A 23026-nucleotide genomic window follows, 5' to 3' on the forward strand; every position below is an offset into this window, starting at 1 on the left:
TGGGCTGCGCCTGCCACAGCTGTACACAGGGCTGGGGGCTGTACTCAGCATGAGCTCCACAAAAGTCCCCAAGCGCCTGTGATAGCTGTTGCCCACGCCCGAATTCCCCAGCAGTCTTGTTCCCTCTGGGCGTCAGGCCCTGGCTTCCAGGAACGTTTGCGGATCCTCATGGAGATAATCCAGAGGGTCTTCCTGGGGTGGGGGTGGGGGGTGGGGTTGCTTAGCCCCAAGAGCTGGTCTGTGGGGCCCAGCAGCCCTGTGTTGACAGGTGTGGCATGGGAGACACAGAGGCAGCTTGGCTGAGGGCAGGGGTGGTGAGCCCGAGGAGGCCCTGTGCCTGGCTGGGTCAGTTCCATGGCTGAGAAAGACCAGGGCAGATAGGCAGCTGGGCTCAGTGCGGTGATAGGAGAGAGATGCCCACCCTGGCTCCCCACTGCAGCCCGGGTCGGGTGGAGGGGGGTGAGGGTAGCATGCCCTGTCCTCACCATGGTTTGGGATCAGAGGAGGGAGCAGAGAGGTCTTTGCATGGAGAGTCAGCTGGAGGAATTCTCTCCCCAGGTTGTCCTCTTGTTTCCTTCAAAATGTTTTTGTGCCCCGCCCCCCTCACTGTGTGGCAGCGTGGAGAGGCTGGGCCCAGGTGGGAGGGCTGTGGCCCAGTGTTCGCAGGTATTGTTCACGATGCCCACGGCACAGCTATGATCTCAGAGGCCGACCTCAGTCTGCTGGGCCTGGCCGGTCTCACGGCTGGGACTGCAGGAGGGGCTGCCTGGGGGGATCTCAGGGTCTCTCCTGCCCTCCCTCCCTGCGCAGACATCTCTACACACGGCATGGCAGCTGCCCTCAGGGCGTCCGGGGTGAGCATCGACCCTGCTCACTGGGCTCTGGCAGTTCTATGTGGGGGCACCTGGGGGGCTATTATCTTCCTCTTCTCCTCCATTCCCCACCACCCCATGCTCCCAGGAAGAAACAGGACGCAGTCAGGTCTGGGTCCAGCACTTTATTAGCATCTCAGGGCCGAGGGGAGGCACGTGGGCCGCGCGAAGGCTTGTTTCCCCTTCACCCCTATGGGGAGCAGGCTGCTGGGAGACAGCCCACGAGGCAGGCCGGGCCAAATTGCCCCACAGCACCATGGTTAAAAGCCAGACAGGGCAGATTTGATCTCTGCTTCACATGGTGGGCCGAGGGCAAGGCTCTTCACCTCTCTGGGTCTTGGCTTCCTGGTCTGTGAACTGGCGATGTGGGAGCCGCCTCACTGGGCGCTGCAGGGACGAGTGAGACACGCTGTGAGGACTGCAGTGGGCAGAGGCAGGGACCCCCACAAGGGGGCACTCTGAGTCCTTCTCTCTGGAAACACCTGCCAGTTTTTCGTGGCCCTGTGGCACATTGTACTGAAGTACCTTTCTCAGTTTACCCAGCGAAGTTAATAAACGTCTGGACAAACGTATGAGTGTTCATCAGTTTATCAATCACAGGTGAGCCAAGACTGGTGCCCAGCGGGAAGAACCACCTGCCCTCTGGTGGCCTGGGGTAACCCTGCTCTGCTTAGGGACTGAGGACATGCTTTCCAAATGTGGGATGGTGGTGAAATGTTGTGCAAGTGTGTGTGGGCATGGTCTGCAGGCCTCTTACCTCAGCACAGGGCCTTCCTGCTGTGGGATGAGTCCCACCTGTGAGCCGCTGTCCCAGGCGCATCTCTGAGGTGGGGAGGAAGGCAGATCCAGCTGTTAAACCATGACCTCAAGAACAGTATTTCCAGGAATCCCCATCTTAGCATCTAAGGGATTCCTGGGAAAACTGGACCGTGAGGACAAGGTGGGAGAGTGGCCTTCAGCAGCTGGGCGCCGTGTCCCCTGGGGCCAGCTGGCCTGTTCTTCTGCATCTGGCCCCACTGGCAAAGTCAGCTCGAGCACCATGCACTGAGGACAGGGCCCATTGCCCTGGGCAGGGGCAGTGGCTGGAACACCAAGGACCCTGGGAAATACTGTCACTTGTCACCAGAGGCTACTTTGTTGACCAGAAAGCCTCTGGCACCCCAACCCTCAGGCTCCCATGACTGATCGTGTCACCTGGAGCCTCCAGCCAGAGGGGCAGCTTTGCTCTGGCTCCCAGTCTCACCTGGTGACATCCTCAGAGGCAGCCTTCCTGAGCTTCAGGTTCCATCATTCCCAAACGAGAAAATTTAGGACCAACTGGATCAGGTGGGATAAGAAGTATCTCGGGGTGGGGGTGGGGTGCGGTGGAGGAGGGAGTCTGCAGGGCTAGAGGAAAGTATTGAGGTCTGACTGCTAAACGTGACCCCAGATCTAAGGGCAAGACAGAGGGAGGCTCACTACGTTCCCTTGCCCCACCCCCCACCCTCAGGCTCTGTGGGTGGACGTAGCAGGTGAGAACATGCATCTGAAGGCAGGCGGATCTGGGTACAGCCTGGCTCAGCACGGGCAACGTGTGACCTTGGGCAAACCATGTCACCGCACCTCCATTTTCTTATCTGCAAAGTGGGCCAGTACCACTGTCCATATCCTGGGCTCGTGGAGGGAGGAGATACAGTTGTTCTCGGCCCCGTGGTCTCCCTCTGTGACTCCCTGCTTGTCTGCAGCCCCTGAGGGAGCTCACACACTATGAGATGCTGGGTTGGGTTCAGGCAATGGCCTGGGGCCAAGGCTAAGGGAACAGAGAATGACAGGCCTGACCCAAGCCCTGGTCTTTAGCGCTTAGGGCTGAAAGGATTTTGAAGGAACTCTCTAACTCCCAGTGGTGAATGGGTTTCAACTAGGAAACATTTATAATGTCTATCCGTTTATAATAAATAGAAATAATGGGGCCCCGTGTTGAGAAGGATGCTGAAGAGTGCCCCAACACTACAGGGTTGGCTCCCTGATAGATTGGAGGTGCTGGTTAGGGAGGGGGCTCAGAAGGAGCCAGTGGAAGCAGTGTGCTGGGTTCTGGTCACCAATCCATGCCCATTTTACAGGTGGACAAACGGGTCATGAAGTAGCGCGGCCGAGCAGCTTGGAGACAGATATGAAGGGCTCTGGTTCCCATTACCCTGCCCCCACCCCCCACCCCCCAGCTCGCACACTCACCGCGTCCAGGCTGACGGCGTCGAACAACCTCTCCCTTCCCGAGCTACAGTGCTTCATCTCAGACTCCCAACTGACCAGAGATGCAGCACTGCACCTCAGGCTGGGAGACAGGGCGCCATGTGGCTTTGCTCCGGCAGGGGGGCGGGGCGGGGGTTCACCTGGACAAGGGAGGGGCGGAGAGGACCTCAGCTTGGTGCAGACTGTGGGCGGGGCCTACTGCCCTGGGCGGGGCCCGGCTGGGAGCAAACCTGCGCCGGCCCCCAACCCCGACCCCCACCAGCTTTTCCTTCTAAAAGTGGCTGATTGATGCCTAGCCCCAGCCCAGCCGTCTGCGGGCAGCTTTATGAATGCACCGAGCCGTGTGCTTCCATTGTCGCCGCGGTCAGTCTGTTTGACAGGATTTCATCACGAGCCTGTACGCCTGAGCCATCAGCTCCTGAACGCTCACCACTCCCAGACCTGGGCAACCCTCTGTCTCCGTGGCTCTGTCTCTCTCGGACCTTTGTACAAACAGAGTCACAAGACGTGGACCTGCCTTTGGGTCCCTCGCAGGAGGCACCATTCTGGGGTCCTGGTGGCACGTCACCAATGTTTGCCTGGACTAGGGCTTTTGCGTCCACTCCTGACCTTCCAGCCCGCCCTGCCACACAGCCCCGTGGAGAGTTTTCAGAAAGCAAATCGCACCACAGTGCTCTCCTGCCTGAAATCCCCAAATCCCTGAAATCGCCATGGTCCTCAGGCTGAGTCTGGGACCCCTCACTGGAGGTGGGGGCCCTGGAAGCCATCGCGCTGTGCAGACATCTGGCTTCTCTATGCCCCCCCCCCCCCATCCTGACCACCTTCTTCCTAAACCCTTATCCCACCTGTGATGTCACCTTTGTCGGGCTGCGGTGTGGCCCACCTGCGAGGGGCCCTGTCTACTTACCACCACTGAGATCAGGGCCAATCAGCTTGGGTGGAACGGCTGCCTCCCAGCTTGCGAGCACTCTGAGAGCCAGGCCCCTGCTGCTCTAACGGGGGTCCCTGGGCCTGGCTGGGGGCTCTGTCCCTGATGACAGGGAATGGCACCATGTGCAGCCGGCTGGGGAGAACGACTCTAGCTGGCTCATCACCCCCTGAGCCCCAGGCTTGGAGAAGAACCTCTGGGCAGGCAGGCAGAGCCCCTCTGCCACTCGGTCTGCCCCGGCACCCCAGAGCACGCCCTGTCCCCGACACACACCCCCCCAGCTTTGCTCGATGGCCTAGATGCTGGGTGACAAACACTCCCAGGGGTGCTGTAGGGGCTGGGGAAAGCAGGAGAAAGAGAGAGTGTTTCCGGGAAGAGTGGGAGGAGTACACCCCTCAATGCTGCCCCTCGGGCCGCTGCACCTGAGGTATTACTGACCAGAGACCCCACACCCCTGCCGGCCTCTTGCTGGGCTGTCTCTGGCACCTGCGTTTGGCTAGAGCACAACTTCAGAACAGAGGCATACATTTGGGGTGACAGATGCCTGTCCGCTCCACTCAGTGGAACTTGCCCAGCTGAGAGAGAACACCCCCAGGCTTGTGGCAGAGGACCCGGGGAGGGGGGTCCTAAAAAATGAGGAGGGTTTGCTGAAGGAACCAAGCCAATGAGGACAGTCCCTCGCTGTGGGGCTGCTTTCAAAGTCCTCGACCCCGAGCGATGCGGGATCTGGGGGTGCTGGTGGGTTCTGGCCTCACAGTCACTCACTAATTGCTGTGCGTGCAGTTGAATGGAATGCTTTATGGTGACCCTCGTGACAGGGTCGAACCGCCAGGGACTTTTCTTGGCGGGACCCTGTGGGAGCAGAAGTCAAGCTCCTTGTCCTGTGGATCCGCTCAATGTCTGAACCACCCCCTTTCCGTTCACAGTCAAGTGCTTAACTGTTGCACCCCTGGGCTCCTTTACCTAACCCGGGAGCGCGTGAACCCCGCTGATTTCCCCTTCAGTCCTTCTGTTTCTCAGGCAGAGGAGAAGCTTCCGTGGATGGCCCTCCCTTCTCCAGCTCCTCTGAGCATCTCCCCCAGCGCCCCTGGGGCCGCAGCAGCAGGTTCAATGGGAAGGATGCTGTTTTAGTCTCGTGGCATTGATTTTTAACCCTTTTCTTCTACGTATGCATAGGGGCGTCCTTTTCATTGGCAGGAGCTCTGCATGGTTTACACGGACATATTTGAACGAGAAGAATGACGAACATTGAAAGCCTTAGAAACCATGACTCCAATATGGACCAATGGAACTTGAGAACACCCATCTCCCCGATCCGGAGACTAGAGGAACTCGATGGGGCCCCACTACCACTCCCCACTGCTCCTCCAACAGCCAGCAGTCGCCTTAAAGGTTCTGGGCAGAAGGGGAGAAAATGGTAATCAAAACCCAAAACCATGAAAGAGACCAGGCTTGAGAGACTCGTGGGAGACCCATGACCATGTCCCTCAGTCACCCTGTGGGTCTGGAACAGAGCTCACCCCACGTCTGACTTGTCAGCCAAACAATAGCCGCTCTATGAGGGGAACAATAACAAAGGTATGTGCACACACCTCGGAAGAATCGGCCATTCATGACTTATGAGCCAGTCTTTTCCTGACAACGATGTTCAGGAGGCTTAGACAAGAAAGAGGCATGGAAACAGGAAACACGGAGGAGAGAGGTAAATTAGGTCACAGGGGCGGGGGATGCAATGAACAAGATGAGTATAAATTACTGAACGCAAAACCGATAGATCTGCTCCGAAAACCTTCACCCAATTCACAATAAAAAAATGTTTTAAGGACTCTTACTACATTTAAAAATACTATGAGTGGACGTCAAACTGGCAAAGGGACCAAAGGGACCACTAAGTGATTGGCATTGGAAGAACTGTGCCTATCTCAGTTACTCTAGAGGAGCTGCGGAGGAGGGCTGTTATCTGCACAGAGGGCCAGAAAGGAAAGGCAACTGGGCCAGGCTCTCGGAGCCAGGGCTTGAACTGGGGGAGTTGAGAAATATCCCCCAAGCCCCCTCAGCGGGCTAAGTGTTTCGCAGCCAAGGTAGCATCTCTCCTGAGTTTTGAAGCAGGAGCATGATGGGTGGCCTCCCCACATCCCCTGGAAGGATCGGGGTGCAGGACTGAGGTACATCCTCTGACCAGAAGACAGACCTCCCTCTCCTTTGTGGCCCTTGGTCTGTCGGCCTGTGACTGTGAGCAGAGCCCTTCTGGTCCTTGGGGTCTACAGTGACCATCGCGGGGACTCGTGGCGGAGTGCTTCCAGCGAGCACCGTGCTAGTCCAGGCAGTCTGCAAGGCTACCGACTTGGAAACTGTGGGCAGCAGTTCTACTGTCCTGGGCGCTTGTGGTGAGTCGGAATCGCCTTGGTGGCGATGGGGTTCTTCGTGGGTGCAAGAAGAGCCGTGGATTAAATGTCTTCACTGCGCTGATCCGACTGTAGCTCTGAGCCTCCGTGGGGAAAGGGTCTCCAGGCCCTGGGAATCTGCGGGCCCTGGGACCCTCGAGTGTCTCCTCCCCTGACCAATGCACCACTCCTTCGGGGACACACGGTGTCCCCCGTTCATCCAGCACATCAAGTTCGGGAGCAGAGACCCAGTGGGATGAGTGCACACTCAGGCTCTGGGGTGGGGGGTGGGGGCAGGGCCCTGAGAAGGTGGCCAAGTGGCAGAGCCAAGTCACTTCCGAGATGACCCAGGTCTGGGAGGACAGAGAGGCTCCCTGGGGTGGTGGGGTGGTGGTGAACTAGGAATGTTTTCCCTAAGGTGGGCTTGGAGTGGGGCTGAGGGGCAGGAAGTTTTCCTGGCTGCCTGGCCCATTTGCTAGGCAGCCAGGCAGACAAGGCTGAGCCCCCCTATGTCACCAGTCTCCAGTCTCCTTTAAATGAATGCAGATTTGAGAGGGCCCAGTTGTGAAAGACTTTGGCAGCCCCTGTGTGTTTCCCACTTCACCCACGAGAAGCCCCTTTGACTCGGTTGGGCGATGAGGGGCCCGTCACACAGGCCCCAGGTTCTGGCACCAACTTGCATGGTCACGTCCTGCCAGCCCCCTCTCCTCTCTGAGGCTGTGCGCCCCCTTTTGTAAAAGGATGCAGTTGGACCATGGGGATCCAGACTCTTACCTGTTGGGCCTCAGCGCTGGCCTGAGAACTGCCCCCTGGGAGGATGGCTGTCTCCCCTTTGTCTCAGGGGCACGTAGCCGAGCAGGGAGAAGTCCGTCCTCTGCCGGGAGGCTCTGGGGAGGCGTAGATGATGGGGAAGCTGGAAGGAAGAAAATAAACAGAGCTGTCTGGATTTCCCTGGGGCTGGAGCGAGGAGGCCTCCTGGCCTCCTTCCCTTATATGGCCAGGCCACGCTGGGCTGGGCGGCCACCACTCTGCCCTCACTCTCCAGCTACTCTAGTTCGGGGCCACCATGGTCACCTGGGGCTGTCACAGAGGCTGAGGCCTGGCCCCGGCCATGGCCAGGAATCACCTGTACCTGCATGAAGTGTGTGAGTGGAAGGAAGAGGTGGCAGGGGGTGCTTGGTGAGCTCCTCAGGGTTTACGGGCTGTGACCTTTCATCACTAGCTGCCTGGCCCTGACTGCCTGGGTGCCTGCGGTGAGGCGGCACCCCCAGCCTCGTGGTTATCAGCCGAGCACTTCACTATGCACCCGCTGGGACCACACCATCTGGAAAAAGCTCTGCTGGACGGGGCTGCTTCCTGGAGGTTGGGGGACCCAGCGCCCAAAGACCCACCCTCTCTAGGAGCTTGTTCTCTTAAGCAACAGGGCTGGGGGCTACGGCGCATTCTTTCCACGTCCCCACACCCACTCAGGGAAGGGGTGTGAGGGACCACCGATGGGTGACCCCATGAGTCACCTCAGCATTGTGGCCCAGGCCCCACCCCCCAAAGCATCTCTGAGGCTGGGATAAGCCAAGGTGAAGCAGGATGACATTGTCTCTCTGTTCACTGTAGCAAGTTCCCACCTCCCCTCTACAGCATGGGCTCCCGAACTTATTTGGCTACCACCCCCTTTTCAGAATAAATAAATTGCTCAATGCCTCCCAGCAATGAAAAACCTTTGTCCTCTAGCCCATAATCCAGGATAACGCACAGGTTTCTGCTTCCGCAGTCTCTCCCCCCCACCTGGCCCCCTGCTCCTGCATTGCCCACCCTGGGACACAACCCTGAAGTGTCTGCCTGCGTCTCACCCCCAAGCTGAAGACCCCAGGCTCTGCCCAGCTGTGGGGCTGAGCGGGGAAACCTGCTTGGGGTCTGGGCCCCCGACTCTGCTCCTCTGGGCAGCAGTGACCGTGAGAGAGGCTGCAGGGGGTCCTTAGGGAGGAGGGGGGCGGGCTGCTGGGAACGGCTGGGAAACGTGCCTCCCACAAGCACTCACATCCTGTGTGCTCTTGAGTGGCCCTGGGATCTTCCCCGCCTGCAGCCCGTCCCCCTACCCCCACCCCAGCTCCCTTCCTGGGGAGGGCCAGGGCCTGGGCTCTCCGCCCGCCCTGTCAGCAGGGTGGAGAGAGACCGCAGCTGACAGCTCTGTAGGCCTGCTTAGTGTTGGAGCCCGACAGGCGGGCAGGAGGCGCTTGCAGCCCTCCTAATCCAATCTGTTCAGATGCAGGCTCCCGGGGTCATCTGTTAGTGAGGAAGAGCCTGCAGTGTGCACGGTGCTGGGATGCACGTTTGCACCCGCGTGGGGTGTGCAGGGTTGAACAGGTGGGCTGCCTTACATAAGACAGGCTGGGCCTTGTTCCACGTCTCCGGAATGTCAGCTCCTTCCTGGAGCTCTGCTTCCTTCACGTTTCCTCCCGGTTCTCCTCCAAATACCCCTCCACATTTTCCGTCCTCCGGTGCTCAGGGACCGCAATCCACCCTCTGCATCCAGCTGTGCCTGGACTTCTGAGTGCCTGGGCCTCAGTTTCTCCACATGGCTCAGGGGCCGGCACTCCTGCCCTGCCTGCTCCACCACACACATGTGAGTGCTTTATACATGGTCAAGTGTCTACACCTCAGTAAGATAACTGCATCGTGTGTCCAGGGGGCAGGGCTGCCATACTGAGCACCTTCCAGTGGGACTTTCAAACTAAGGAGGATTAGGGGGAATGGCTCGGTGATCTACCTCAAAAAAAAAAAAAAAATCAACCAAGTGAACCCCATGGATCAGAACAGGCTGATCCCATTGCGCAAGGATCACCCAGAGTCGTGGCCAAGGCAGCCGCTAGCAACAGTAGCCACCAGGACTGTAACTGTTTCTCCGCTTCCTGCTGGTGCGCTCAGGATACAGCCTGGCCTCGCTCACCCCCACGGCCCTAGGGCTAGCGCACAGCGTGTAACTTGTCCACGAATCGAGCCCATGAGCTCATCTGAGTTCTGAGTCTGAATTCTTCACCCTGGTCAGGGGCCATGACTCTCCACACTCTCCTCTTAGCCATCAATCACCAACCCCCACAGGGTCTGCCTGGCTGGTCTGTGGGAAGGATGGGTCCAGTGGAGTCCTGGTTCCTGATTCAGTTTCTGTTCTTTGGCTCCACTCACTGTCTGTCTGCACCTCAGACCCTCACAGGCCCGGAATAGCGTACAAACAGTTCTGGGCGTACACACTGCAAAGTGTACACACTGCAAAGCAACCGGATCTTTTGGGAAGCAGATTTTGACCTGAGTAGGAGGTAGGCGTTGGGCCCCGGTGGAACAGTGGGCGAGGTGTCGAGCTGCTAATTGAAAGCTGGGTGGTTCAAACCCACCAGCTGTTCTGCAGGAGAGAGATGAGGCCGTCTGCTCCCATGGAGGCTCACGGCCTTGGAGACCCTGTGGAGCAGCTGCGCGCTGCCCACGGCACTGAGGGGACAGTGGAGCAGATGGAGGCTGAGACGGCCGCTTCCACTGTGTGCTGTGGTGCAGGTGCCGGCTGGCATCTCTCCACGAACAAGGCCTGGTTCCCACTCCGGTCAAAGTCTGACAGGCAAAAGATTCAGTTGCTAGGCAACGCATCTGCTTGCCTTCTTTGGATCGGCAGTGATGGATGGACTCTTTCCAACTGGTGGGGAGCTCTGCCCTCCGAGCCCCCTTTTTCCCACTGAGTGTCCGGCTGGAGTCTTAGGCCTGCTTTGGGGAGTGTTGTGAGGACTGGGGGTGTTGGGGGTGGGAGGGTAGAGGTGTATTCCCAGGGCACCGGGATGTCACAGGAGCTGCCATCGGAGTGTGGAGTGGATGTGGGGGCCTGATAGGCGGGGAGCAGGTGGAACTCACTCATCTGTTCTGTTTCCAGGCTGCCTGCTGCCCGCCCTCCTCTGGTCCCAGGAGGTCCTCTCACTGGGGTTCTTGCTCCTGCGATGTCAGAGTTGTCGGGATGGTTCCCTCCAGCCGCCCCAAGCCTGTGCCTTTGCCTGAAAGGAACAAAGACACCGGCTGTTGGAAGCATGCAGGGTGCCGTGTGGCCACAGAGCCGGGCATGGGGTCCTGCCCAGTCACCAGGCTCTAACAAGCCGTCCGGGCCTGGCCAGCGGGAGACTGGAAACCTCTGCCCTTAGACAGTCACTGCTTCTGCTCTGCCTGCCTGGCTTCCAGAGAGGGTCCTCTGAGCAGCCCCAGCTCTGAGAGCAGGAGGGGCCCCCTCCCCTTCGCAGCACACCCAGCCCCATTAATGAAAGCTGAGCCACCTCACCTGCACGGAAAGGAGCGGACCAAAGCCTGCATGCAGGGGAGATGGGGGCCAAGGCTGAAAGGGCAGTCCTGTGGCTGCTGTGGCTGCAAGGCCTTCGTTTTTCAGAACCTGGGAGCACTCATACCTGGCTCTGGAGAAGCAGGAAGCAGAGGCCCTTTGCTGGGCTCGGGAGGAGCCCCGGGGACACCTTGGACAAGCACTGGGCTGCAGCCAGAGGTTGGACTCAATGACCTGCTTCCCAGGCCCCCGGGGAGGTTTTCCTTTGCCAGCTGTGAGAGAATAGGCATTGCCACCTGCCCAGGATCACCTGCGACAAGTACTAGAGGCAGACCTTGAACCGAGGCCTCCTCACACTTGACCCAGCTGACTCCTGAGCGTGGGCAGGCCTGGCAGAGGGACCACAAAGAGAGCACACATTGTCACGGTCATTGCCCAAGCCAGTGCCTTCTCCTGGTCTTGCTCATTTCTAAGAAACACGAGGGGCTGAGACCACATCTGTGGACCAGATGGTGGCATCATGGTTGCAGGCTGAGGTCCCTGCAAGCACACAGCTCCTTGCTCGGCTCTTTCTGCAGGGATTCTAGCCCACAGCTCCCCAAACACAGGCTAATAATGTTTGTCTGTGTGCAGCCTGCACGCTCCTTGAGGCCCCAGCCCAGAGCATGCTGGGAAGGCAGAGAGAAGACGCAGCCCTGGAGTCAGACTTGACTGCCTTGAGCCCAGCTGTGTGACCTAGAACATGTGGCTTTACCTCTCTGCGTCTCCGTGGCTTCTGACATCATAGGCTTGCTGGAGAAGCAATAAGGTTGATGTCAAGTTATGCACAAGGACTAGCCTCAGGGTTCATTATCAGGAGGGACCTTGGGGTGTTGGGGGGAGCGGAAAGAGAGGGTGAGGCAGAGGTCCGTTGAGGAGCTGGGAAGGCGGCGGTGCTGGGGTGATGTGACTGCCCTGGGCTTCGGTTCCCAGAGCACTGCCTGCCCTGGGAGGCCCTCGGAGTTCACCAGCCTCACACGCTCCTGCTTCCTCCCCAGGGAGGGCGGTTGCTGGGGACTTCTGAGGCAGGCCTGAGAATGCAGCTCCAGGGGGAAATGAGAGAGATGCCAGCGAAAGGGAGGAGAGGGGACATGGAGGCCCGAGCCCGTTGCCAGGCCCAGACGCCCAGCGTGGTGGGCGGTGCCTGACATTGTGGGTGCAGATGCTGGGCTGTGCCAGTGGTGAATGCTCTCAGAAGCTACCTGAAAGGTGGGAAGTTCGAGCCCAACAGGAGCCTCCCAGTGAGAAAGGCCAGGCCTTCTGAAGACAGCAGCCGTTGAACACCGTACAAGGCACAGGTGGGTCTACCTGACACCAGGGGAGTCCCGTGAGTTGGAGTCTACTTGCCGGCAATTGTGTTTCTTGTGTCTTGTGTTAAATCAGGCTCAGTGCCTACCAGGCTTCCCTGGGTGCATGACGATCACGACAGTTAGCGATGTAGGAGTGCTTTGCTGGGCCCTGCCGGCGCCCCACGCTTTATTCTAAACAGCTCTCCTGATCTGGCTCTACAACAATCACTTAGGAGTTAGGCACTCTTCACTCCAATGTACAGATGAGGAGACGGAGGCCCTCAGAGGTCACAGCACTCATCCAAGATCACACAGACAGCAGTGACAAGGCCCAGACCGACTTCCTGAACTTTAAGGAGAAGAGCAGAGAAGACGATGAATCTGGGTGCTGGTGCTGGGGAGGGCTGCTGACAGCAAGCACCACGCACTGTGAGGAGAACAACCAGGCTCCTCGGCAGTGAGGATGACAGGCTCTCAGGTACTTTGGACACGTCGACAGGAAGAGCCGGGCCCCTGGAGAAGGACATCTCGCTTGGTGGGGTAGAGGGGTGGAGGACAAGAGGAAGGCCCTCGCTAAGGTGGGTTGACACCATGGCTGCAACGATGTCGATGTCGTTCTGCAAACATAAGGACAGTTGTGGGTGTGGAGCCAGAGCAGGCAGCGTCTCCTTCTGCTGCACACGAGACGGGGTCCCTGGGAGCCGGAGCCCGCTCCAGGGCTCCTGACGGCAACTGTGAGGCCAGACCAGTCTCTGGGTCTGGTTCACCCTGAGACAAGGGAGCTGGGCTCTCCTGCTGCTTTGTCGCATGTGTGTTAGTGGTCGTGGAGAGGGCTTATGAACAGGGGAAGCATTTCAGTATAAGTGAGGCCAGCTGGGCCCTGTCAGGGTCTGCACGTCTCCAGAAGCAGGGGTGGGGTGGGGAAGGTTTCTAATTTGAGCTGTTGCTCTGCCTTTGCCAGCCTGAGTTTCTCCCAAGCACACTCCTTCCTGTTTGAAAAAACGCCGTGAGCAAGGAGCCGATGCCACGTCCAGTCCTGCTCGCTGTGCGAAGGACCAGGGCCTCCCAACTACCCAGGCTGTTGACAGCTGGCTGATAAAGATTTGGGTCTCTTCTGGGGTGGTGACTGAGGAGGGTAGCAGGCTGGGCCCCAGGTCTCTTATAGACCTGCTATGTCACTGCGGGCCTCTCTGGGTCTCAGGCTGGGGGTTGCAGCCTGTGGTGGGAGGGGACAGTTCTCATTGATGTCCATCCAGGATCCTCCTAGGTCAGACAGGTGGAGCTGGCTGGACCCATCCCGTGCTCCTGGTGGGAGTGTGGATGAAGGTGAACGGTCTGCATAGACCAAGAGGGAAGCGAGAGGACCTGGGGCATCAAGAGTTGTAGAGGATACTCCCCGGCTGGCCCCAGAGCAGAGCAGAGTTCTGAGCCTCAGACCACATGGGGTTTTCTGAATCAGGACTCGAGGTCATCGAGCATGAATATCGGAGGCACCCTGGCTGCACACCCATTGTTCGGATGAAGAAACTGAGGCCCGGAGAGAAGTCGTGAGCTCAGTCATGCAGCAGCCTGTTGGAGGGAGGTCGGCTGGGCTTCCAGCAAGTGCCTAGACCCTGCTGTCATGGATGAGCATGCTCTGTGGGGACCACACAGAGGGGCTCCCGGAGGAAGGCGGGGGAGGGAGGACCTGCACGTCCCTTTGGCTTTGAAAATGGAACAAGCATGACTTCCTTCTCCAAACATCTCCTGGCTCTTTCCAGAACCAGATGGCGGATGTTTGGAATTTGTGTTGTAAATAGTATTTAAGAAGGAGGTGGGGGTGCAGATGTGTTACTTTCTAAAAAAACGGATCTGAGGGAGGCAGAGAGGGAAGGAGGTGGCTGTGGCAGGGTCTGAGGAGTGGGGGCCGAGATGGGGCTGGCGGAGGGAAGAGGGAGGGGGAGGGCGGGAAAAGGGGCTGACAGGAGGAGGAAGGGGGAACAAGGAGGAAGAGGAGGGAAAGGGGGGTAGCCAGTGAAGGCGGGAAAGGATGAGGAGGGGGTGTCCGCGGGCTCACACCCTCTTCATCTTGGGTTCTGGAGTAAAACCCTGGAGGTTTCTAAAAATAGCTCAGCCTTTCCCCTCATGGGGCTGGCAACAGGAGGCACACTTGCCCTTTTATGGTAAGAAACTTCCAGATCCTCAGAGAAGAGAGCGGGGCTGGAGCCTGCAGTTCTGAGAGGAGCCCAGCCTCCTCAGAGAGGGCCAGGGCCACGTGGGAGTGTGGCTTGATGGGCTTTCCCGGCAGCACCATACGCTGTGAAGAAAGGGTAGAGGTCCGGCAAGGCCCCGGTGAAAAGCACTGAGGTTCTGGTGAAGCCCCAGTGCTGAGGGGCGGGGCTGCTCCAGGCACCCGGTCTGCCAGTCTCCCTGGTCTGCAGATGTGGAAACCACTGCCTGGACAGGGAAGAGGCGGTAGATTCCCTGCGGAGGAGCCGGCCACACGGGATGGCAATGTGCCTGTCATAGGGCCATGTGGGCAGTGGACTGGAGAGCCAGGTTTGTCCAGACGTGACTTGCTGTGAGACCTTGGGGAACTTGCTGAACCTCTCTGGTCTCAGACTCCCATCACTGAGGTGAGCTCACGGGCCTTCCCTGCTTTTGGCCTCTCCCGGGAATCTGAGGCTGGAAGGTCCAGCCTGGGCTTAGCAGGTGTTGTTGGCAGCAGAGGGGATCCCGGAGGCCTCTCTCCTGAGGCTGCTGCTGTCTTCTTGCACCCTGGTGGTGGAGAGGCTCGGCGCTGGGCTGCGATCCACGTGGTCGGCAGTTAGAAACCAGCAGCTCTTTGGACTGGGCTTTCTACTCCCGTCAACAGTTACGGTCTTGGGAACCAACAAGGGTGACTGAGTCAGCATGGACTCAGGGCAGGGAGCTGGGTTCTGGTTAGTACCCGAGTTGGGTAGACCAGAAGCCTGGGCAGACCTAGACAGAGAGCAGATTTCAAGTTTCAGAGGCGGGACCTGGATGAGACGTCCAAGCTGCTCAGGCTTGCCCCCCTCACTGTATTCTCTGATACCAGGAGGGGTCTCATGCTCAAGGTCATATGGAGAGTTGAGGCAGAGCCGAGGATGGAACCGGAGGCTTGGGTTCCCAGCCTTGGGCTCTTTCTCGTGTGGAGGCCTCTCCCCAGTGTTGGGAACTTCCTCTGGCTGTGGAAGTTACCAGAACTGAAGACAGCTGCCACCTGATTTCCTCCTGGCTGGGCACCCACCTCTCCTCTGTCTCCCTTCCCTGGGCTCTGAGGAGCATACCACAGTCTCTCATCTTAAGAGGCAAAGAAGGGAGCCCAGGGCCGGGTGGCCCCTCTGGCAGTGCAACCTTGGGCATGCATCTGTCCAGTTTCTGCATCTGTGACAGAGGAGATCTGTAACAGAGGAGATCATAGTGCTGCTCTTCGAGGTCCTTTCCAGCTCTCAAAACGCTGTGATGCTGAATGTCCAGGATTCAAGTCCAGAAATATATATAAGCACCACCCAGGGTCACCAGGACAAGTGAAATGCGGACAGTAATAATCAGAAGCATTATGATATGGTGTGAGGTAGGGACCCATCATTCAAGGCTCCCGGAAGCCCCAATCTTGAGCCCCTCTGACTTTATTCTGGGAACCCCTGGTCTTGAGTGTTGAGGGATGCCCACTGGTGTGATCAGTGCTTGTGCCTCTGTCCTGGGACCCTTCCTAGGTCTGGTTACTACCTAGGCTGCTGCTTCTTTCTCTCCATCCAGTCCCATAGGCCTGCCTTATCCCAGGCCCTGAACCAACGGCCTCCCGTCTACACCCACCCAAAGTTTCCATCTCCCATCTTTCTGTGACTCAGCCTGCCGAGGAAGCTTGCTTTCCTTCCCAGCCTCCTGTGACACCCCACCCACGGCCCGGGGACCAGGGAAAAGACGGGGTTGGAGAGAAAAGGGGACGAAAGCGTCTTGGTTCTGAATCGTCAACATCTTGGTGAGCTGCCTGGAGTTTCCATGAACAGTCTCTGGAGCGTGGGAACAGGCCTCTCTGGAATACTGGCCCCTCTACCTCATTCCTGCTGGGCGGAAAGAAGGCCGTCAGCTGGGGGGTCCCTGGGGACCTCAGCCTCCCATCCGGGCTCCAGGTCTCTCCGGTTAGAGCTGGCATTCCTTGGGGATGGCAAAAGGCAGCACGGGGGTGGAAGGAAGTGGGAGGGATGGTCCTGAGAGGCCCCTGTGTGGAGTTGGGGTAAAAGTGAAGTCCTGCCTGGCTGGGAATCTGGTTGCAGGCAGCTAGAACGAGGTCCCAGGCTGGTGGTGGGAAAGGCTCGGAGGTCCAGCCTTCTCTGACCTTTGACTCCTCTTTCCACTGTCCCGGCTAAGCTTGCACACCTTTGACAGGGACCTCCTTACTTCTCAGGCATGGGTCCCTTTATGGACAGACTCCCAGAACCTCCTTCCTGATATCCTGCCGGGCATCTGTCTCCCTGGGGCTTCAAGAACAAGTCCTTGTGTCTCAGGAGGCTCTTCAGAGATTTGGAGGTGGTGACAGCAGCGCTCAGGTGCCCACTGTTCCTGAGATCAACCCAAGGTCTCCTTGCCCATCTCTGGGCTCTAAGTCGAGCCTCTCAGGTCTCTCGCCTGCACTGGGGCTCTTGGCCTGATGGCGTTTGGGGGGCAGATGACAAACAGGGTAAAGGGGGGAGCCCCTCTGCCAATTCCTCTGCCTCTCCACCATTGCCTCCCCCTGGCCCCCATGCCAGCCTCGCCCCTCTCCTGAGAGTGTCTCTCCAGCCTGGCCCCATGCCATGCACACAGAGCTCTCCACCTGGGCGCCACCACCTTTCCCGACCTTGGTGCCCCACAGCCCAATAGAGCTGAGAGAGCACATGCCCAGGTGGGCGGGCTGGGCAGGGGTCTCAGGCTTCCTTCCCTTTCCTCCCCTCTTGCTCAGGCCGTCTCAGCAGAAGCCCCCAGTCTCACAGGGCTGCAGCGTCTCATGCCGGAGGTCTCATAGACCAGCGGCCCCTGAGCTCTGAGCTGGGCTGCCAGGAATTTATCATGGGCCTTTGACCTGGATGCCTGTCTCGGGGAGAGGAGGAGGAGGAGGAGGAGAAAGACATGGGCGGGCATTACTGGCAGCTGAGCTTGCAGGGCTCAGTGTATTTTCGAGTTTGGAGTCTTGAGAATGAGGGACATGGGCTTTTGGGTCCCTGTCAGAGCACAGCTCAGCTCAGAGGAGGGGTCTTGGTCTGGGCTGGTAGGGACTCCTGGGAGGAGCCCGGGTGGGGCTGCACCCTCCAGCCTGGGTCTAGCAGGTGGCTCCTTCCCGTGGGTCCTACGGGACAAGGGCAGTGCAGGACTGGCAGAGCCTATGAGCAGTCAGGCCAACCAAGGGTGCTTCCTGTGCAGGAAAATGGTTTGTATTTTCGCATGCTTGGCCCTTTTACCCCTGGGTGGGGGAGTGGGGGGTGATGGTGGAGGGGCTCTCTCCCCCTGTCTGTGTCCCTGGTCATCATAAGGCTCACTCTACAAGGAGGCATCTAGAAGGAAGGAGGCCATTCAGATACCCCGTCTTCAAGTGCCAAGGGATTCTCCTGTGAGGCAGGTGAGAGTCAGAGCTGGTTCTAACAAGCAGGCTCAGCTACAGGAGTTAAGAACACAGAGGGCCTGGAGCCAGCCAGACCTGTGGTCAAGCCCCAGGTTGGGCATGTACAATCTGTGTGGCTTTGGGCAAACTCTCAAGCTCTTGGAGTCTCTGGGTTCCCGAGGGATGGTGCTCTTTTCTCCCAAGGGCCACCCCTGCGAAACCTCGAGGGATGGCCGTTGCTATGGTTAAGGAACAAAGAGTTTATCCCCCCAGGTCCTAAGAAGAATCGGAGCTCAGTATCCACAATCTTCCCTTCTTAGAGAGGCCACCTTTCAGAACTTCGTTTTAGCAGTTCCATTTGTTAAGATGACAGTAAAGAGATTTTCAACAAAACACTTGACATTTCCTTATTCTTCACAGGTGCAACTAAGTGACACTAGCTGATGCCCGGCGTCTTGTTCCAACACCACCCTGACCCACTCCCAGCATCTCCTCTGGAGGAGCTGTCTTGTGACTGAGTACTTTGAGCCCTGCTGGCACAGTGGGCTAAGCACTGGACAGCTGATCTCCGGCCAAGGGTTCAAACCCACTTGTGGCTCCATGGGAGGAAGCTGAGACGGTCTCTTTCCATCAGCAGAGTCTGTCCTGCAGGGTCGAGACAAGTCAGACCCCATCTGACGCAGTGGGTTTGGGGCACTTCCTCTGTGTCCGGCCTTTTTCCAAGACAGCAGCTGCAAACAGTCAACAGCTCAGCGGCTCAGTGGGGCAGGTGTCTCATCATCCACGTTAGAGACGCGGCAGCTCATTCACCCTCGCTGCCATCGAGGTGATGCTGACTCAGAGACCCCAGAGAACAGGGTAGAACTGCCCTTGAGGGTTTCTGAGACTGTAAGTCTTTAGGGAGTGCAAAGCCCCGTCTTTCCCCCGGGGAGTGGCGGGCCAACGCTCATGAGCGTAACCACTACACCACCAGAGCACTTAACAGGCCCACAGTCACGCAGTTGCTAAGAGACCGGTCCGTTTCCAACCCAGGCATCCTGCCTCCCATCGGACCCCTTCACTCAGGAGCCTAGCTGGGCCCTGACCCGAGCTGGGCCCTCCTCCCCTGGGTGCAGGGATTCCCGCCAAGCTCTGGGCTCAAACTCAGTTTCTCATCGGTGCAAAAGGGGGCAGCAGGAGATGGTGACAGAGGGTGTCACCGATTTGAATGTGGCCCTCAAACATGAGTCTTACCTTGCCGGGCCATGGCTCTCATGGTTAGGTCATTTTCCCCAAGCTGTGATCTCAGCAGATTAGCATCTCCATTGTGAGGGGATGCGATTATCCTTTCTGTTGTAAATCCAGAGGGGCCTGGTGATGTACTGGTTATTTGTGGGGCCGCTAACTGCAAGGTCAGCAGTTCGAAACCACCGACCACTCCACGGGAGACAGATGGGGCTTTCTACTCCCGTAAATAGTTAGAGTCTCAAAAACCCATAGGGGTACTTCTACCCCGGGTCACTATGAGTTGGCATGGACTGGATGGAAGTGCATTTGGTTTGGGTTTGGGGATTTTAAAGAGGCAGGAGTGGAGGCAGTTTTGTTAATGAGGCTAGACTAGGCTGTATCTTGAGCCAATCTCCTTTGATATAGCAAAGAGATTAAACAAGTGAGGAGGGACAGAGAGACCTCAGGACCAGTAGCTGAACACACCTGCCTTCCTGGGACCCTTCTAGACCTGGGGGAAGATAGATGACAAGGTATACATTGCTCTCCAAGGAAGACAGGCCCACAGGTATCAAAAGGTATCCTCCTCCAGAGCCCTTGCCTGGAGCCAGCATTCTGAACCCAGATGTCCAGCCTTCTGAATGGTGAGAGAATACATTTCTGCTTGTCAAAGCCAGCCCCTTGTGGTGTTTCTGTGAGAGCTGCCCTGGACGACTGCGACAGTGGGTCACCCATGAAAGTGAGTGGATTTGAGACCTTTGAGTGGCCTAGTGGGTAACGTGTTGGGCTGCTGACTGCAAGGTTAGCGGTTTGAAACCACCAGCCGCTCCGTCAGAGAGAGAAGAGGCTCTCTACTCCTGTAAAGAGTTACAGCCTCAGACACCCACAGAGACAGCCCTACTCTCTCCTGTAGGGTTGCTTTGAGTCAGAATTGACTCGACGGTAGGGAGTTTTTTATTGTTTTTTAGTTTGGAGGAAAGGTCCCCAATTCTGGAGTATTGCTCTAACAAGCCTCTTTTGCAAGAGGGGAAGGGGCTGGCCTCTGCCTGGTCCTGCAATGTGCCGTGCAGCCCCCTGGGGCCTGTCTAGACAGGCCATTACGAGTGGCAGCCAGCACAGGCTCTTTCCCCTGAATTCCTGCAGATCACCCCACAGGCGACCTCGGACTGGAACCTGGCCATGGAGCCACTGCTGGCTCTGGGAGCAGTGTCCATGCCCGGCCCAGGGTCAGAGGGTGCTCTGTGACTTGGCTTGTGGGGCGCTTCCGTAGACATGCACATGGACTGGAGCGGGGTACCCGCAGGAGCTGGACCTGCATCACGACTTCTGTCTCTCGCTTCACCTTTGAAAGGACACGGAGGTGGAATCCACAAAATGGAATGTGTGGACATAGTGCTTCGAGGACTTTGATCACCCAGGCATTCAGGTGCTGCAAGAGGCGGTCACTGCCTTGGCACCTTCTCTGGGGCTTCCTGTGAAGGTGTCTGCCCTGCACCCTCGTCAACCATGGAGTCTGTCCCTGCACATAGTGGCCTTCACGAGAGTTTCCAAGCCCGTCAAACTTTACACCTCATCTCTCTGGCCAAGGGGCAGCAGATAGCTTTGAACCACTGACCTCGAGGTGAGCAGTCACACGCTTACCTGCCAGCACCACCATGGCCCCGGCCATTGCAGTCTGGGTGCAAATCTCAGAGAAAATCTGGCGCATGTGCACCAAGGGAGATGGAAACAGTGACCAGCCACCGGAAGTAGCCCTTCTCGCTGCTCTTTCCCACACAACGCTGTGGCCCCAACAGTGCAGATGAGATAGGAGGAGGAGGCCGGGCCCAGCCTGAGGTGGGGGGATCTGATCGACCAGTCCCCTTCAGTAGGTCCCTGGCCTGGTGCTCCCCCTTCCTCTGGGCTCTGTGTCCCAGATCTTCCCGGGGCCTGAGGCAGGGGCTGACTTGACCCAGCGGCTCTGCATGGCTCTGAGGGAGCAGCTGCAAACTCCTGCCCGGAGCCGCAGTGGGGTGCAAGAGACAGCGGTGGGCTCAGAAGAAGAGGGAGTCCCCCTCTGGCTTAGTCGGTCCCCTGAATCACGAGGGTCGGGGTGGGGTGTGTGTGTGTGTGTGTGTGTGTGTGTGTGTGTGGGCATTTACTCCGCACAGTGCGGGCCAGGGGCATGGCTTTGGTATTGGTGTTGGGTGATCTGGTAGCTGCCCTCCCCTGCCGTCTCCTGGCGTCACAGCTGTGGATACACTCTATGCTTGAAGGGGTCCCCTTCTTGTGAGAAGAAGGGGGTGACGAGTCCTCCCTCTCGGGGGTTCCTGGAAGGTCTGAAGGGCAGTCCGGGCTCGCTGCTTCCACGAGAGACACTGGAGGCACTACTGGAAATTTCAGGGTGACGAAGGAGGAGCAGGTCAGGAGAGGGAGACCCCTCTGTGGGGGAAGGAACAAGCCAGCCCGAGGCAGCCAGCACACAGCGTCTGGGCTTCACCACACCAGCTGTGTGGCTGTAACGAGCTACCCAACTTCTCTGGGCCTTCCTTTTCTCACCGCACAATAGGGGAGTAAGTGCATCTACCTCCCAAGATTACTGTAAAGATCCAAAAAATTAGTCCAAAAGGAGAGAGAGAGAGAGAGAGAGAGCAAGAGAGATAAACAGAGAGAGAGAGAGATCTTAGCATATTCCCCAGAGCCTCCTAAGTGCCATATTATTCTTACTCATGCCCCTTTAAGGAGTCCGGCCTGACCTTTGCCCCAGTGTGGCCATCCCCTTGTTGGTGACCTATAGCCGTGTTTCCTTCTGTGGCTTCCAGTGCCACGTCGGCTGCTGTTTGTGTGGGTCCCGACTCCAACACTGACCACCGTCGGGTGGATTCTGACTCATAGTAACTCCATAAGACGGAGTAGAACTGCCGCCCCCTACTCCCCCTGCTGGGGTGGGGTGCATTTCCGAGACCGTAACCCTTTTTGGGAATAGAAAGCCTCATCATTCTCCCAGGGAGCGGCTGGTGATTTTGAACTGCTGCCCTTGCGGTCACACTGGCCCCATTTAAATGGACTGCACTCAACCTAACAACCTCCTCTCCGTCACTTTAGGCTCAACCTCCAAAGGCTCCTACCTGTTTCAGGCATCTAAGCCCTTGGGGGCAAAAGGCAGGCTCAGCAGAGGGGTCTCTGATCGGGGCTCAGAAACTGCATCTCACACAGGGACCAGATGGGAAAACTGTGGCCCAGAGAGGGCAAGGCGTCTCTCCCTGGGCCGCACAGCCAGGCAGTGCGTGGCAGGGCCGGGCTGGGCCCAGTGCCTTCCCGTGGCTATAGTCGAGCGCACAGCCAGCATGCCTGCCTCTCCGCTGACCAGTCCCTCCACTCCCAGCCCTGAGCTAAGGCCCCTGCTTCCTCAGCTCTGCTTCTTGAAGACGTTTGAACACAGCTTCCTTGCCGGGAGACCAGGCTTCTGGCGAGGGGAAATCAACACCTCGGCGGACAAGGAAGAAGCACAGTGTCTAAGGAGTCCGGGAAGAGAATCCAGACACACGCACGCAGGCTCGTCTGTGTAGCCTGGACTGCATTGCACACCAGGGACAAGGAATCCTCAAAGCCAACAGGCCTGCAGCGTCGGAGCAGCCGGGGCGGGATGGATGCCGAGACCAAGCCCAGCCCTGTGCACTGCAAGACCCGGGGCCCAGAGGGGAGAACGCACGGGCAGGACAGGGCTGGTGAGCAAGACGGCAGAGTTGCCCCGCTTGGAGCCCCTGGAGCAGAGGCCCCACAAGCCCCAGGCATGCACCCACGTCTTACCTCTCCTGGAGTCTGGTCCAGGGGCGACTCCTGGCGTGGCGAGAGAGGAGCCAGCTTACTGGGGGAGGGCTGGGAGTGTCACCGCGCCTCAGTTAACCTGACCCAGCCTCTGGCACCCCTCACAGCATGGGGGCATTTTTAAACGGCTGGCACTGGGCCCCCCTTCCCTCAGCCCCTTGCCCGAGGCTCCCAGGCCACGGGAGCTTCTCTGCCTTTTACCTTATAAGAGCTGAAGAGGCGAGCCCGGTGTCGGGGCGTGGCGGGTGCCGAGGCCTCCCGGGGGTCCCCCATTGGCCGGGGCGCCTGCCACGTGACCGCCTCGCCTTGACCTGCCCCGGGTGCCGAATGTTGCTTTTACCCCCTAAGGAAGGAGTGGTTGACAATTTTCATATTTCTTCTAAATTTG

The 23026-nt window shown here is 58.3% G+C and overlaps 1 long non-coding RNA gene across 1 annotated transcript; it reads right to left on the minus strand.

The window, feature by feature from the left end:
• Window positions 1–982: 982 nt before the first annotated feature.
• LOC123521064 lies at window positions 983–22777 on the minus strand. The gene is made up of 4 exons (XR_006679554.1): window positions 22621–22777; window positions 10305–10441; window positions 7188–7326; window positions 983–1694 (listed from the first exon to the last, which is right to left on the minus strand). It is a non-coding gene; the product is annotated as an uncharacterized LOC123521064 (long non-coding RNA).
• Between the last annotated feature and the right edge of the window lie 249 nt (window positions 22778–23026).

Source organism: Echinops telfairi, unplaced genomic scaffold, assembly GCF_000313985.2.
Source record: "Echinops telfairi isolate 266 unplaced genomic scaffold, ASM31398v2 ScPeMD7_7469;HRSCAF=8507_0, whole genome shotgun sequence".
In the NCBI taxonomy this organism is placed as follows: Eukaryota; Metazoa; Chordata; class Mammalia; order Afrosoricida; family Tenrecidae; genus Echinops; species Echinops telfairi.